Raw genomic sequence first — 17,387 nt, forward strand, 5'->3', positions numbered from 1 at the left:
CAAGGCACAGGGAATGTCCCATACTGGCCAGAAGATTAGAGGTCATCATGGTCCCTTTTGGAAAAATATTTTGAGGTCTTTAATGGCTACTACGGAATCAGTTCTTCATTCGGTTAAACAGCATGTTGTGCTACAACAAAAAGCTGAATGAGATGATCATATTCAAGGTATCTATAATCTATGAAATGCTGACAAGGTAAAGAATTTGATGCAATTGCAGAGTAGGACTTAAGAGAAAAACATAATGAAATGGCTAAAGATACAAAGTACACATTTTCTGGGTAAGTTTCTTAAACAATACTTACCAGTGACATCTTTGTATTTCTTTCTCATTAAGTATTTAATGGTGAAATCTTAGCAACAGAACTGTAATAAATGTAAGATGAGAACTGGAAATCAAGACCCAGACTGAGTGCTAGATCCTAGTGTAGCTTTCAAACACATCAGGTAATTAAACACTTAATGAACAGTAGGCACAAAGGCTTTCAACATCTATTATAGCAAATAAGCTACTTAGCTTGTTAGCTTTTCGAGAATGTTGGGAAGTTGAAGGACCGGGATTATTTGCATTTAGGTAACAGTTTATATAGTATAACAATGTCCTCACATCTACCTACTAAATTACTTACTTGCTACCAGAACAGTGTAAGATTAGTTCTCCTTTAACACTAGTACAGCAAATTCTGTATATTAAAGTCCTGAGGTTATCAAGAAAATGTTTTAAGAGTTAGACAGAGACAAATCTTGGTATTTTTTCCATTTTAAAATTAGCATAATTATTGCTTCACAGTTTCATTTCAGTGCTATGAAGAATGCAATTGCATATTACCCAGTCTAAATAAGGGCTGCAGATTCTCACAGAAAATTGTTTTAAAATAACTTCAAGAAATACCTTCTATTTCCTAAGAATTTTTGAAAGATGGTTATATCACTTCCTTTTTATCTGTTAAACATTTCTGCTCCTACCATTCTTACATCAATTCACAGCTGTGCAAGGTCCATCCAAAAAGTTACAACAGAAACAGCAGAAGCCCAAACCATAAACTCATTTCAAAAGACGTTTTTAAACAACCACACTTGCATCTTCTACAATCTTTCCCACTCAAAACCACTGCATAGGACATATCCACCCAAAAAGACAGGCTTATAATTTTATGGGTATAAATGTATATAAGATTCATTGCTCCTTTCAGGAATTTTAAGTGTTTAATGTACTGTAGTGCAGCTTGGATTAGTCTCTCCTCGCTTCCTCATACTGCCCAACACAGCTGGTCAAGCCTCATAAATGAAGAGTAGCCTGTTCTTACTTTAATGCTTAAAATCTTATTGAATGATGTGAAACACAGCTTCTGATGGTCAGTTCTGAACATACACCAACCCCCATTTCTGAGAGCATGCCAGGAACAGAAGCAAGAGATGTCTTCCTTTTCAGAAACCCAAGTCTGACATGTAGCCAGCGTTCTGCCCCACAGAAAACACCTTAGCACATTCAATTTCAATTCAATATTTGAATACTCTGATTATTCAAAAAGCATCTTTTTTTTCCCTCATTACAGCATCAGTGCAATATTTTTTATCTATCAAATTTCACATATGAAATTTTTACAGAATTGATTAAAACAACTATGAGATATTTGGGGTTTATATCACCATCCTTGATGGTACAGGGTTTCTACTTTTATGACAGCAATGTTCAATTCAATTCATTTTTAGAGTTTAACTGCTTTATTCCACTTTCACTGTTCTGACACACAAGTCCCTGATAATGACTAGTTCAACAATAAATATTTATCTCAGAGCACTAATATGGGAGAACACTTTTCAGGAAAGATAACTGTTCTCCTCCAATTTGTTTTAACTGTTAAGTAAACTCTACAACGTCAGCATTCTTCAACTCTTTGGTAACAACTGCAAAGTTCATAGTGTTCTGCATTCGTTACACAAATTTAATGTTTCCCAAAGCTAATGGACTTAGAGAATAATTATGTCCTACAATTAATAAAAGTGGTAAAATTAATTTAAAAAAATCTTCAAGACTGCATCTAAAAGAAATTATCAGCTCCATGCAGCTGAATCACTGTTGTAGTGTAGCCAAACTTTTTCACCCAGTGAGCCTTACAGTAAAAACACATTGTAGAACTATTTAGAGCGCTCAGCTGCTCAGGCTGGGCTCCAGTCAAGCCACTGGTTAGCCAGTAATCAAGGAGTGCTTCATGTCAGTGCAAGGATGCACATGCTATTCATAATTGAATAATTTCATTTCTCTGGAGTTCATTTTGGGTTTTAGCGTCATGTTAGAGGTTTATATTACAAATTCGAGAAAATGAAGAGTACCATATGGCCCATTAAATACACTTAATTTGGGTTAATGTTCTAAAATAGATCTGACACATCTAAAGTATAATCAAGTGTTCATTGCAGACCTTATTCTACCACTAATTAGAACTAAGCATTCATAGGTGCCTTCTGCTATGCTGTTAAGATCCTGCTATAAAATAAAGCCTATAATTTAAAAAAAAATAATAATTTATTGGCCACTTTGATAGTTCACCTTCCACCTGTGAGTGGTGAGACAAGGACCTGTCAGTTAGTTCTGGTTACCTTCTTTTCTTTATGTGACTTCAGCTTAACTTAGTAACATTTCCAGCTTTTGAAAATGGATTAAAAATTAAAATTTTGAAAATGGATTAAATTGCTTAACAGAGCAAATAAAGAATGACCAATTATGCCTGTAATATGTCAGTGATGCCAGCTTCAGAACTACAGCAAGGAAGCTTATTCTTCATGAATAATCAATCTCTATTTCTTGAGCTGAATCACCACCTGTGTTGGGAACTGGTGCAAAGCAAATGCATTTAAGAACCTGAAGTATAAGACAGACCATCTAGATGAAGTAAAATTATCTAAACAAAGAGCTACAGAATTTATTAAATTAGGCTCAAGGTAAAAATGCAGAAAACAAAAGATTAGCATCTTTATTACTGTAAACATGTTATGCTAAATCAACAACAAACAGGTAATAAAGGCCAGAGAAGCTGCACAGCAAAGGAATCAAAAGTATATGTCTCTCATCTATGAACACCTGCTACACTCTGGCAAACAAATCATTAGAGGAAGAAGGTTTGACAATTCTTAAAAAATATTATGAACTGTTTGCTTGTCCTGACTGCCAAAGTCTACTGAAAAAAAATCATGGAGCTTATAGGAATTGTATTAATTCTATGGCAAGCATACTGTTCTGCTTTTTCCAGCTGATTATCAGGTTTGGCTATAAACATCCTGCTCTGCTCCCTGTCTTTGCTGATTGATTATATATATTGCTATTAATGCAAATTAGCTGTTCATAAAATTATTAGGGAGACTTAACATGGCATATCCCCCTATAGGCTTCAAAGTGCTTTTCAAATCAACTAAAGGCAAGCAAGGTACCTAACATTTCTGTCCTGCCCAACATCATAGAGCAAAACAACTACACAGGAATTAAATACACAATATTTCCCAAATTTTGAATGTTATCAAACTGATTCAAGTAGGACATGATTAAAGTTTGCACATAAAAATAATTCTAAATTATATTCACTTATTCTTTCTCTGCATAAGAAAGGAAAATCTAAATGTGCTGATGATAATTAATATGCTATAGATGAACAACATATTTGTGGCTTAAATAGTCTGGATGTTACACACCACTAACATGATGTATTTGCCTATTTATACAATGCAATCATCTGATTAAAACTACACCAAGAAATCTTATGAGGTAGAGTGACTCAAGCATGGTGCTTTTAATTAATGTTATATTAAGATTAAAACATTTAATTGAATAAAATGTTGGATCCTTACTTTCTCAGCAATTGTCTTCTTCCAGCTTATATATATTTTCATTTAAATACGTAAGAAGCTTTACTGAAAACACCTGAACATTACTTATTGACCCCTAAGGGCAACATGAAGACTTCCAATGAAATTGTTCTGTAGCTTTGCAAAATCAGTCAAAGAAACGATGCATTTAACTTGCAGAAATTTTCCCTAGTTTGGGTTTTTCAGTGTTATCACAGTAAAATGAAAGATGTTCCTTGCACACACATATTCTGTTGAGAGGACTGTCTTGTCACTACAGCAAAAAAATTTTCCAGGAATTAGTGTTTACTTAAAGTCATCAGGGACAAGGAATTTCTCATCATCTTAAATCTTCTGATATTCCTGACAGTACAGGTGATTCTCAGCTAGATCACTACAGCTGCCAGGGATCACCATCAGCCACTTGGAAGTCTCCTACCCCAAAAAAACATGTGTTTCCTTACACAAATGCACTGGCACCTGGAAATTCCAAGAGTAAACTGTTTCTTAGACCGTGTAGGAAGATAATATTGTATTTTCACAAGGAAAAACTGCCCCTTAGATAAACCACGTGGTTTAAAAATAATTGCTCTTTGAACAAGCCTGCAGGTATCCTGCAGGACAGAGAAGACCTTTTTCACCCAGGGGGAAGAGGAAACTCAAAATGGTGACAAGTACAGTGCTTTTAAAAGGCCAGGTCAAATCGAGATTAGCCAGGATCCAGTTCTGACACTGTATTCAGATTTCCACTGAACCAAGAAAAAAAATCAGTTGAACTGCACAACACAAGCTGCCAGACATAAAACTCCAGTTTTACTTTTCAAAAAAGTGTGAAGTAAATTTTGCCTTTTCTCGGTGACTTCCTAACAAAACTGGGAAACTATAATACAGTGGTTATAAAACAAAGCATGGAGAAATACCTATGCCAGAGTGAAAAATTTAAATGTATTGTTATGTATCATACTGCTTTGCAAATTGACATTATTTTTTATTTATTTTATAGCAAGAAATTTCTTGTTCTGGGCTTTGGTTTCTGTTAAGCAGCACTTGCATACTTTTAAATAATTGTCTTTTTTAAAAAAATATGACTATCAATGAAAGGTCTATATAATAAATGGGACTTCAGGACTAAACAAAATTTTAGAATGCAAAATTTACATCAAACTGGTAATAAATACAAAGGCAAGGTAGTAAAAAATTATATAGTCTAAATTTAATTTCGTATCCTGCACTTTTTCTACATTTATCTACTGAAAGTCTCTCCCTGATTCCTGATGCTTGTTATATAATTCTGAATTACATTTATCCTTCCTATACCTAAATTGAAGTCATATGCCTCATTAACTCAGATGTACCTGTTGCCAACATGCAATACAAACTGCTAGGAATTTTAATGGCTTTTTTAAGGAAGGTAAAAATCAAGCAGGTATGCTCCCATTTGATAAGAGAGCTTCAGAGTAATCAAATATTTAAAGCTTAAATTACATAGCATGAATTATATAAGTGGCAAGACTGCAATTGGAATGGCATCAGCAGTTCCAAACATCTCAGTACCTTAAAAATATAGAGTTAGAAGATTAAAAAAAAATCAAGAAACCACTGAACATAGCTATAGTAGCTGTGTTTCTCCAAAGATTTCACTTACTCCAGACTTCCATACTCATCAACCAGAAAATACTTCATTACAACTTCTTACATTGTCTCATCAGCACAGATAAAAGCAAACTCTCCAACATCTCAGGTAAAATGACTTTAAAGACTGAATTTCCATGGCCACAGGCTCAGCCTCATTGTTCACTGAACTACTTTTAGTGATGATAAATTTCAGAAAACAGCTCAAGATTGCATTCCATTGCAATGGACCCGGCAAAGCAAATGCTACATTAACACAGGGAACCTGCCTACACACCCAGCTCTGAGCACACTGAAAATTTTGGATGCTTTTTTCCTTTAGAGCTTATATTTTTAAAACTAGTCTTGAATATAAATAATTTTTGAGCATGGAATGGTTGCATTCGGAAGTAAACAATGTAGTCAAACTATTTTTTGATCATGTAAAAAGAAGTACTTTCCTGCACTTAATAGTGTTCAAACTTTTTCTTCCTGTTAATCAGTAGCAGGAACACTGGTCAGTGTTAGTTGTCACATAAATAATGAGATACTGTGAAACTTAGGCTTAACAAAATGCAAATAATTGTTTTTGGTACAAAGCACAAATAATCTGGGACTTGATAAGAACTGCACGACTTCCCAAATGTTTTGGGCTGTAGAAATGCTTTCTGCCAATATAAAAAGTAGGTAAAAGGATTAGGATTTGACAACAAGACCTCATTTTCAAATAGGTTATATTTTGTACTCCACATAAATAGTTGTGGTTTGTAAATCATTTTAAATGCCTAAAGGCATTCTCATTCTATAATACGTAGAGTCAGAAATACTGTGAACTCATTTCAGCCTAGTCTAACTCTGTGATGTTCAGGTTCTGCCATGTTACTCATTTTTGGGATGCATCATTCAGACCCTTCAAATGGATATTAAATAATTCATGCCAGTGAGATTACAGTCTTGCTTCTCCATAGCACACAGGAAAAAAAAAAAGAAAAAGGAGTTACTCATCACTCAAAAGGGGACAGATATGTACACTCACTCTATTATTTGAAGAGTTACATCACTTTTCAGAACCTCATAGGTATCCCAAACAAGACAGTCATTGGGAGGTTGGATGTCAAATGAATATGCAGCAACACATTGTTCACATTGGTCTTCAACACAGCAGCACAAAAAGAAAATAAACGGGAGAGAAAGCTTCCACTCCAAGCTTTCCAATAAAAATGAGTTAAGGCTCACTGAGCAAAGTAAACTACGAAAATAAATGTATGGAGTTTTAATGACCAACACTCCCCCAGCAGTGTGCACAGCACACACCTGCAGGAGCTGTTTCTCACTCAGCTGACCAGATGGCTCAAGCTACCCCAGCACTCTGAACTTGTTTTAAAAAAACATCACAAAACCAAAACACACACAGAGCAAAATTTGTGTTAGAACTGCAGCACCTAATGTTAGAAATTAGGTCCTAATTGGGTGTAATATTGATACTACAGTTTGTAACTACTCTAATTTACATTTCCCCAAACTACCAGCACTCATATGGCACAGTTTCTCTTTCTAGACTACACAGAACTGAGGGCCTGTAGAACTTCTAGCAGAAATGTTTCCTAGCGCTACTTTCCAAACAGTTGCACTTGCCAAAGTGCAAATCAGCTCAGCAAAGACACCCTCATGAGCCTTATCATAAAGCTGACCCAGAAAAGCAGATGCATCAGCTCTGCAGAGAAGGTCAACCTGCCACCCTTTCCCCATGCAGTGGTTTGTTTTGCTGTGCTGAGAGCTACAATCTGCTGCTTAGGAGCACAACAGAAACTAAAGTGTTTCACTAGAAAAAGAAAATTCATTTAACCCTGTAATATGTGAACGTATCACGTGCCACATATTCCCTACCCCTTCACACGCACTCCCAATATCCAATACCATGTCAGCTCTTTTAAGGAACCTGAGAATCCTACTGCATCATCCTCCAACAACACCCCCAGAGGCAGGGTACAACACACTGTCCAAGAAAGAGGGGACACATATATAAATAAACGTGGTATAACCAGTGCAATGGTCAGGTTTTTAGTGTGGGGGAGAAATTTGCGGTCAAAATCTCGTTTTATTACTCTAATAAAACACCAGAGTAAGCTCAATTTTAATAGGCACAAACAAAGAAACTTTTTTTGGCACAGGACACTGAAAATCAGATGTAATACTCTGGAGGAACTCTCTTGATACATCGGTAAACTATTGCAAATCTTCCCTCATGGCAGCAGCCATGGCCAAAGGAATTTACTGCTGACAAAGCTTTACCTTGCCCCAAAACCTCTGGTCCGACACTTAAACTTCTCAATAGCAACTGTGCATGAACAAATCACTCCCTTCCCAGCCACACACAAAAACACTTTTCATTCTTTGAAATGGAAAGTCACTCCCATTAGTCCATATACAGCATGAAGGTCAATAAACTGCCATCATATTTTTCATACAAAAACCCTCTTCTGGACTTCAGTGGGAATTGAGCAAATGGTATAAAAACAGTACTTGCACTTAAGATATCGAGTATCTGTATAAATTGAATTTTTCAGAAAGATCATCACAAAGCAGATTCATTAAAATGTGTCAGCACCACGAATTCAGGTCTCCAGGTTCCACTGGGAGATAAATTAAATGATCCAGAAGATGTTAAATGATTTTAGTTTCTACATCAGTAGGACAAATGGACTACTGTAAACTCTTACTTAGGTGCTGTAATAACATGAGTCTGATCTAGTCCAAGGAACTTGGAAAAGATTTTCTACAAAACACTCAGGAGCCAATTATTACCCAAAACTCATCATACATCCGAATGATGTGTTCCTTTTGCACCTTGAAAATTATCATCTGAGACACTTCCAAAAACAAAGTAGAGTACTGAACAGGGATATTGTAATTTCTATGTATTGTCAAGTACTGGAGGACTAAAAGCACATTTAAATTTTGTTAAGCAAATGTGGGACTTTATTGTTAACAAGGTTTCAGGGATATATCACCACTTTTTCATAAGAAGCATGCCAAACCCACAAAGGCTGATATGTACTTTATTTCAGTACTGATTGGTACAGATCTAAGAAAACTGGTAGTTTCTAACTACTGCACAGTATGAATCTTAGAAAAATATAACATTATATTTCAGGTTTAATCCTCCAGATTCTGATCTTCAAAAGTTAATTTTGATGCAATAAAATGAAACTTTCTGAAACAACGCACACACGGCATGTAACACGGAATGTTTGCACTGCACACATTGAGAAAACAAGTCAACAAATCCAATCTAGTGCAATCTAAAGCTATTTACTCTGATCAGGCAAGGAAGACTAATGAAGGCTACACAAATGTATTTTTGAGAATAGTAAATAATGCAGCATTTACATGAACTTTTAAAGGTGTACATTCCAGTTGGTAATGTGGAAAAGCTTTACTTCACAGCCCAATATATTTTAATGGACTAAAGCTACTGAATCCCATAACATGAGCTCATTTTTCTTCAATATTAAATCTTTCCCTGTGCCCTCCACCTTCCACAGTTTGCATCTCTGGCCTCACTGCTATAATTGCATATGCAAATAATTTTATGGATAGCAACAGTTTCCCTAAGCTCAGAAGTATTATTCATAGATACAAAATCAAGTGTGCATGGCAATACACACACACACTTATTTTCAAATTATAAACAGACTGGAAGTTCCAGGACATGATTTTCATTGTGCTGGTTGTTGATATGGTTGGTGCTTTTATTAGAAACCACATGTAAAAACACAGATATATTTAATAGCATCCTTTCTGCAGCAATTGCAAGTTGGGGGTCTGAAGCCAAACACAACATTTATATTGTCTACCTTATTCTTTTCCTTTAATAAAAGGAATGTTTTCATACTGGGATCAGTTGTTTTCATGTGAGTAGGAAGTTTCTACCCAATAAATAATGAAACTGTGGACTAGTACTGAGTCTAGTGCTTCCGTCTGAAAACTGTTGGTAGGAAAATCAGCATGGAGAATCATCAGCATGATGATTCTCCATGCTGATTTTCCTACCAACATTTTCCTACCTACATCATCAGCATGATGATTCTCCATCAGCATGTAATACCTTTGAAAATCTATCAGTCAGTTTATGTAAACTGGAAATCCATGTGAATAACAGCTGTCCTAAAGCACTGTTTTTACTGTGATTTCCAGAACACCATACAAAATGCTCCATAAAAGTCTGTGGTGCTACCTTTATAAAATAAACATGGAATTCCTTCAAAAGATTAAAAATAAGTTTCATGACAGGGAGATGCATTCTGTGAAAAAATTCTGACTCTCCTTATAAATCCTGTTTAAATCTATTATCACTTTATTTTATCTCGAGTTATTATCAACATTAATCAATCTACAGTTACACAGGTCATTGCAATTCTCCTTTGGAAAGCTCCTTTAGCTCCTGGAACACCCTTAGTCTCCATATTTCAGTGCATGTATCTCATTCAGTGTATGGCTCAGTTTGGATACTCTGGGCTCTGTTGCCTGATGGGATCGAGACACTTCACAGCACAATTAATTCAAGTTTTTTCTTCAGTTCCCTGGCAGGATGTCACAGCTCTTTAATAACTTCCAATTACAGACTTTGCATAAACTTTAAAATCTAATGTTTATTTAGCAAGACTGACAAAATTACCCACATTGTCTCCTCTAATTTTTATGATTTCTCATTAGTTAGCCTGAAAAATGCTAGTCATGTGGTAAAAACTGATCTGAAATTCAGCTTATTTTTAAAAAGATCTAAGGGGAATCAAAAGGAAAAGTGAGGCTTACATATGGGTGAAAACTTAAAAATATTTTACAAAAGAAATTGAGGTGAAAAGAGAAGGCATTTGGATGAGATGTGCTGTCCTTGGATAGATTAAGCTCAGTTTACTAAAATATCTCTGGTTCCAGGTTCACTGTGCAGCTACTTTGGTTTACAAAGATATATTCCAAATAACCTTTGCTCTGAAGGGGCACTGGATCACTGGATAACCATTTAAGATGCTATTTTTAACAGCAATACAGGCATACGACAAACAAAAATGAAATATTTATTTCATTTGCTCTGGGTTTTTTTGCTGATTAGGCTCACTGTAGAGTCACTTTGACTTTACATCGATGCTTCCAACATTTTAGCTCAGTGTAAAATATTAGTTGAGGTGTGTTGTGACTCAAGTGATAATCTTTGGCAAAGCCAGGATTTCACAGAGACTTCACTTGCATGTCTCAGACACATCAGTTAATTTCAAACACCGAATTTCACACTAACTTTGAGGAGGATATATCAATTTTCTGAAGCTGATATTCAATGTAAAAAGTGTATAATTTTCTTTTGTGTATAATGACAGTTTTTGCTCAGTATGTAAAAAGGTGGTTGTAAAAAAGAATAAAGATCACTCATGGAAGAAAAGGAAAAGAAAAAAAATTCCTCTTTAACTGTGATGACTTCAGTAAATGACAAAAAAAATTCGAAGTAGCACTGTGATAGAAATCAAGCACAGACCATTTGAGAAAGTTTTATAATGTTGCAGACTGTGAGCTGAAAAACATCTGAGAGACTTCTTTCTGCAGTAGAGTAAGAAGTCGGATCAAATGACTGCTTGAAGTCCTTACAAGTCCTGGTTTTGTATCATCAAAGGTGCTTTACATATTCATTTGTACGTACATTCTATGTAATCACACCATATATTTTGAATCTGTAAAATACAATTCTGATTTCCTTTATAGAAAAGAAAAGAAAGCCCACAACAAATCTCCTCCCAAAATCAAGTAAACTACACATTTGTTTCATTTATAACAATGATTCATTAATTTACAGGGAGAAAAAGACTTTATGTCATTTCTTTTCCCCCTGCCAATTCCCCAGAGCCTCCAAGAAGTATCTACTGCAATATAATTGGTTCCAAAGCACACTTGATCCTGAACATTCAGTTCCATTTTAGCTGTGCAGGCAACAGCTTTAAAAGCTTACTTGAGTGTATTTTGTAAATAAGATTTATGACACTTTTGTGGTGTTCGGAGCTATTTAGATATTTTGAGTGACAACTGCAAATGACTACTTCTTTCAAATAAAAATCTAATCATTACACAAAGCTTGATAAGCAGTCCAAATGCTTAAAAAAAAGGCAAACAATAAAATACAGCATACAAGACAAGTTGTTGTTTTTTTTAAATAATGAATTTAAGATCAAATAAGATGTTCTGTAATCAGCATGAGAAACAGAAACTTTAAAAACATCCTACTGTGGAGTTCAGGTACACTAGATACCTTCCATGTAACATTTTATCCTCTTTGTTCATAAGTTATTACTTGGTAGACTACAGCTTTATGTTTTAGACTTAAAATGACCTTGAACAAATGTTCCTCTCATCCTAATGCCAACTTGAACAGGTAAAACAACTTGAAGTATTTTTGTATGTAGTAGCCTAAATTCCTACTTTTCCACTGAATTTCAACCTCCTTAATTTTTTGAAGAAAGCATGACATAAAAATTTGCCAAACTTACAAGAGTATAAAAAACATTTGACCATTTCATGACAGAAACTTTAAAAGCCTTTTGAGTACTACTGAGATTTCAGAGCAGATACTTATTAAATAACTACCAGTGGCAGGAAATGTGAACAAAATAAGGGTAAGTTTTCCATAAAAGTTTAGACATATTTTTGGATTTCAGACTGCATTTAACAAAATTAGTAAGTCACCTTGAAACTTTTACTTAGCCAGAATGTAGCAAATCTCATCCTTGACTGTCTCAAACACAGGGAATGTATGAAACTATAGAAGATATCTACACCTCTACTCACAGAAACCCACAAGTTGTTTATTAATCTTAATACTAAATTCTGTTTTTCTTTCCCATTTAGACACAGAATGAAATTATTTCCTCTGGGTGCTCAAAAGCCTATGGAAAAAAATAATCAATAGTAATAAGTTAGAACTTGATCTGCAGCTATCTTTACAATAAAATTAAAAGTTATCATTTTCATGTTAGAGAAAAAATGAGCATGTTAGAACTGAGAGAAAGATAGTTTCCAGCTTTGGGGTTTCTTTGGTGTTATTTTTAGAAGATTTCCTTCTTCTAGTGCCAAATTACCCATTGAAGGTAGAACATTTAGCCTTCTTCAAGTAATTATACAATAACATATCTAATCAAGATGAGGATGACATGATACAAAGTAGAGATGTTAGCAGCTCTCCTAAAAATGTTGGAAGGCTCCTGTAGAAAGAAAACTTAAGCGTTAAAGTCTGAAAATAGAAGGCTACAAAACAGGTTTTGAAATATCTTTCAAGGCTGTCAAGAGACAAAGGTTTGAACTGTGTGACCTTTTAGCTGCCAGAAGAAAGCAGTTTGCAGAACCTTCAAGAAAACTATTTCCTGCATTTTGGCTTTTCCTGACATCAGAGATTATCTGCTCTAAAATTTTGCTCTTTTATATTCAGTGAAGTCCCATTCTGTGGGCACTTCGAGACAGGAATAGTGATACTATGGGAACTGTGGCTCTTTGATGCAATAAATCAAACTGCATCTCAACTACATTACTGATTAAAACCTTCCAAATAATTTAGAAAATACAGAGGCTCATCACATATATTTGATTGGCTTGAAATTACGTTTGAAATTTCATGGTAATTCCCACTCCCAGTTTATGGTGTCCTGAAAACCTCCCAGTGTTTTTTTCACACTGGAGAAGACACCATCACCAGAATATGCTGGTGGTGAACAGCTCAACAGGGTATGAAGAATGAGCAAACCAGGAAACACCCAAAATTGCTCAAGTTGATGCTTGTGATTATTCAAACTATGACAGCTTTAAATGGACACGGAATGATTTTCCTCACGCCTGGTTTTGAAGGATTCATTAAAGCAATTCATTAGTGAGATCTTGCTAACAAAGATACCTACACTTAAATGTTAACTTTTTATTTTTCCTTTGGATGACTGACATTGGAAGGGTCAGGTTTTGAAGGGAAGGGGGGAGTGGTTTTTTTTTTCTTCCCAAATTTGGGTGTTTATTGTACAGTTATGCCTATAGAACAGATACAGAAATACAATTAACAGCCTTAAAGGAATCACGTTTCTGTTTTCACATGTAGGAAGTTTAACTGCACCAACACTGAAATTCAAGGGGTACTCTGGGTGACATATTTATGTAACCAAAATATAACAATCACCATAATTTAAGGTGATTTCTAATCCTGAACACTAGAACACACATAGAGTCCTCCATGCATGCATGACAAGATTACATGCTGGAGAGAACTGCCAACTTCAAAATCTATCAGCATGGGCAGGAATTCCATACTGTTCAATACACCCATTTCCCAGGGACTTGGGTCAACATTTTCACCTCAGTTATTGGCTTAGCATCCTGCAGAGGTATTTTTACCATTCCTGAGAGAAATAATTTGAACTGAAAAAAAACCACAAAAAAAAAAAACCAAAACACCTTCCCAGGTTTCTACAAATCTATTGTTCTTCCCATTCCTCTGACTTCTCAGTATGTGACCTGGTTAGGGCCATCTGAAATATCATACAATTTTACAAAAGAAAATAGCAGTAATTCATTTAAAGTCACAGTCCTTGATAAAATAAATGCCTTCATGCTTGTCCAAAGAATAATCAATCCCAGCTAAAGGCATCCTGAGACAGAGTGAGCAATGGTGTGTTAAAGAGCACTTTAAAGCTTCCCCTTCTGAGAACATGAGGTGATCACACTCAGGAAGGCCGGACCTGATACTTTTGGCAAGGTTACATATCTATCACTTTACTTAAAATACGCCACCTTTTTTATTTATGACAAACAAATGATCTGCTTTCATTTCCTAGATGAATTTTTTCCAACACCAATCTGAACACTAGCAAGTGTTCACTTCATTTTTGCACATGCATTTTTTTCCCCACGCATTGTTTGTGTAGTATAGCTTACAGCTATTAAGTCAATTTAATTTCATTCAGAAACATATTTTAATAATTATGAGAAAAGCAGCAAGAAAAACTTTTCAATGATTTGTGTTTATGTAGAAAATTTAAAATATCCAGAGCTCTCAACCTCTTTTCTTTTGTAAGAACCAGAAGTTTACTTTTAAACTCCCTACATGAAAGGCTTTTCTATCACTATAAAAAAGTCTTTCCATTAACATGAAAAAGTCAGTTCTGAGGGAAAATAATGAAGATAAAATTAAACAAAGGAATATTTAGACAGAACTGAAGTTAACTTTTCTAATACTGTAGTCTGGCTAAAGTCTCTGGAAGGAAGAAACAATTTCCTTTACACAGTACAGCTCATTATATTAGACAGTTTTAAGTAGATTCAACAACAGAAACCATTTTGCAGCAGGAAACAAATTATTGAAATATTCCCTACTCCAGTGCTACATTTAAAGATAATAAAACGTTCAGATTTATTCAGTTTCATCCACAAGGGCTATCAAAGTAGACATTTACAGTTTAAAACAAGAAAACCTTTCTGAAAATATACATCATTTATACCTCTAGCAGAAATTTGTGTTGTAAAGACAGGGAAGGACACACAAGCAGAAATCTTGATTCATTAGAAACAAAGGACTTGTTGCAGATCTCCACTAAGACCACAGCCTGAAAACTGGTCCAGTTGCATTATTCCTCACTAACAAACTTTCTTCCCCATGTTTATTAGCAATAATATTTTCATTCCACATGTTCAGTTGCAACAGTATTTTCGTAACATCAAAATTTCTGAGTAAGTTTAAATGATTACTCACTGAATCAGCATTTATCAAAAATATTTGATTTGAAAGAAGAGAGAAGAAATATGTAACAGCGGACAAAGCAACACTTCATGAAAAGAAAAAATAGATAAGAACTGCAAAGAACCTGCTGCAAATCAAATCCACCATTAAATGAAGTTTTTCACACTGGAGAAGCAGCATCTTAATTAATTCAATAGAGCTGGCAATGAAGTATTGTCTACATTAACAGCATCCTTTTAACACAGTTATGAATTCCTAAGATAGGAGTTCACAGCATAAACCTCTGATTCTCAAGAGGTTGTGTTTTTTTTGGTTTTCCACACAAATATAAAAAATGACACCAGCAATAAAATATAACACTAAAAGGGATAATAGGTAAAGACTGAAAACTCACGGGAAAGATGTAATCTTCTGTTATAAGGCATACAACAAGCAATTCGAATAGTAAGGCTTTTTTTTTTTTTTCTTTTTTACAACTACTGATATATGATACCAGGATATCCATTATTAATGCTAGCAGTATAAAAAAATAAATGAGAAACACATAGAAGCTGGAAGAAAAGAATCAATGCTGACATTAATATAAGGGTTTTTTTTTTGAAAAAAAAATCAAGAAATAATGATAGTAGCAAGCATCTATACAGGAGTTTATCTTTGGTTCTACTTCATAAAGAAAAAAGTTTTCTGTCAATAACATCACCTTTAAACATAAAGATGTTTTATGCCTTTTCCTCCCTTCAGTAGAAACAAATACTGACAAAGAGCATGGAACAATATTTGGCACAGTCACTTTTAATGATCAACTCATTCATCAGTAGATTTAAATCACTCTTTTCCTTTAGTAGACAAGAGCACTAAGGTTTGTTGGGCACTGCAGTAATACTAGACATGGAGTATGGTCACATAATCAGTGAAAAGACAACAGAAATTAATTCATGTCTCATAATAACTTTTTTACTTGAGAAATGTTAATTATAGAAAAAATCATTAATGGCCTTATTTACAGAGAGTGAATACCAGCATCAAACAAACCCAATTTACCAATGACACTCTGCCAACAAATGGTGATTCACCAACTGAGCAAGTGAATTAACAATCCTTTTCCTTACAAATAACAGTAGACAAAAATATAACTTGGCAGTATTTCCCTCTTGTTAATGTGGACATTAATTAGAATAGTTATATTAAAAAGATTTGAATTAAATATGTCAAGGTCTCAGAACTGTTTGAATTCCTCTTTGCTTAATTAATCCAAATATTTAAATTAGCTTCTCCATGTAATTTGGTGTTTCAACCAGAATCCCACTGAATCCCACAGATAGGCATATAAAATTATTATTTGCAGACTGCTTATGTAGCTCCCTTTTGAAACCTGCAGCTAATATGAAGATGTAATCCCTCTATACAGAACACCTTTAAGAAACATGGTCTCTGCTAATTAGCCAAGCACTTATCCTATTCTCTAACCGGCCACCAGATCTCACACTGTAGACAACTTACCAGGTTTGTGATTCTTCTTTTCAGAGCTAAGTCTAGAATATTCAGACAAACTACATTTCAGCTAAAACTTCTTCTTTCCTTTCCCCAGAAATTAAGGGGAAAAGATGTATTGGAAGGTGCAGTGATTAGCAACCGTCCAAAATTTCATTTTTACTTGAGTTCTCCTTCACAGGACAAACTACAGTTTTTTCCCTAGAATCCTAAAACTTAACCTCTGTAGGTTTTTGTAACAGAGAACTATTCTTACAAATTAAAATTATCCTTGTCTACCATTGGAATTTTTAAGCTCTTCTTTGCAACCTGCACCTGGTAACAAGAATCTCATGTGAACAGACTCACAATTTCTTCAAGATGAAATGAGCTCCAAACAGTCACATCTTACCTCATTTGCACTATCATAATTTTGAGGTAATCTGTAATTACATTGTCTTCTTGGCAAGTGCTGGAAGCAATATCAATATTCTTTATAAGTAGATCAGTCTTCCAGAAAAAAAAAAATCTTCTAGACATGTGGCAAATTGTGAGCACCCGTGGGAACAAACGGAGATCTGTGCTGGGCTGTTCCATCACTGTCAATATACTTGACATGATTTCAGAAATCCAGCCAGCACTGGGAAGCCATAATTCCTACAAATCTTTTTAATGTCACAAACTGTATGACAGATGCATTAATTACAAA

At 34.8% G+C, this 17,387-nt stretch overlaps 1 protein-coding gene across 7 annotated transcripts in view; it reads right to left on the reverse strand.

Annotated features, from left to right (window-relative positions):
* Positions 1-17,387, reverse strand: part of NAALADL2 (N-acetylated alpha-linked acidic dipeptidase like 2) — a 434,035-nt gene that overhangs the window by 76,383 nt on the left and 340,265 nt on the right. The window lies entirely within an intron of this gene.

This window comes from Myiozetetes cayanensis, unplaced genomic scaffold, assembly GCF_022539395.1.
Source record: "Myiozetetes cayanensis isolate MyiCay16 unplaced genomic scaffold, myiCay2020 scf13, whole genome shotgun sequence".
NCBI classification, from domain to species: Eukaryota; Metazoa; Chordata; class Aves; order Passeriformes; family Tyrannidae; genus Myiozetetes; species Myiozetetes cayanensis.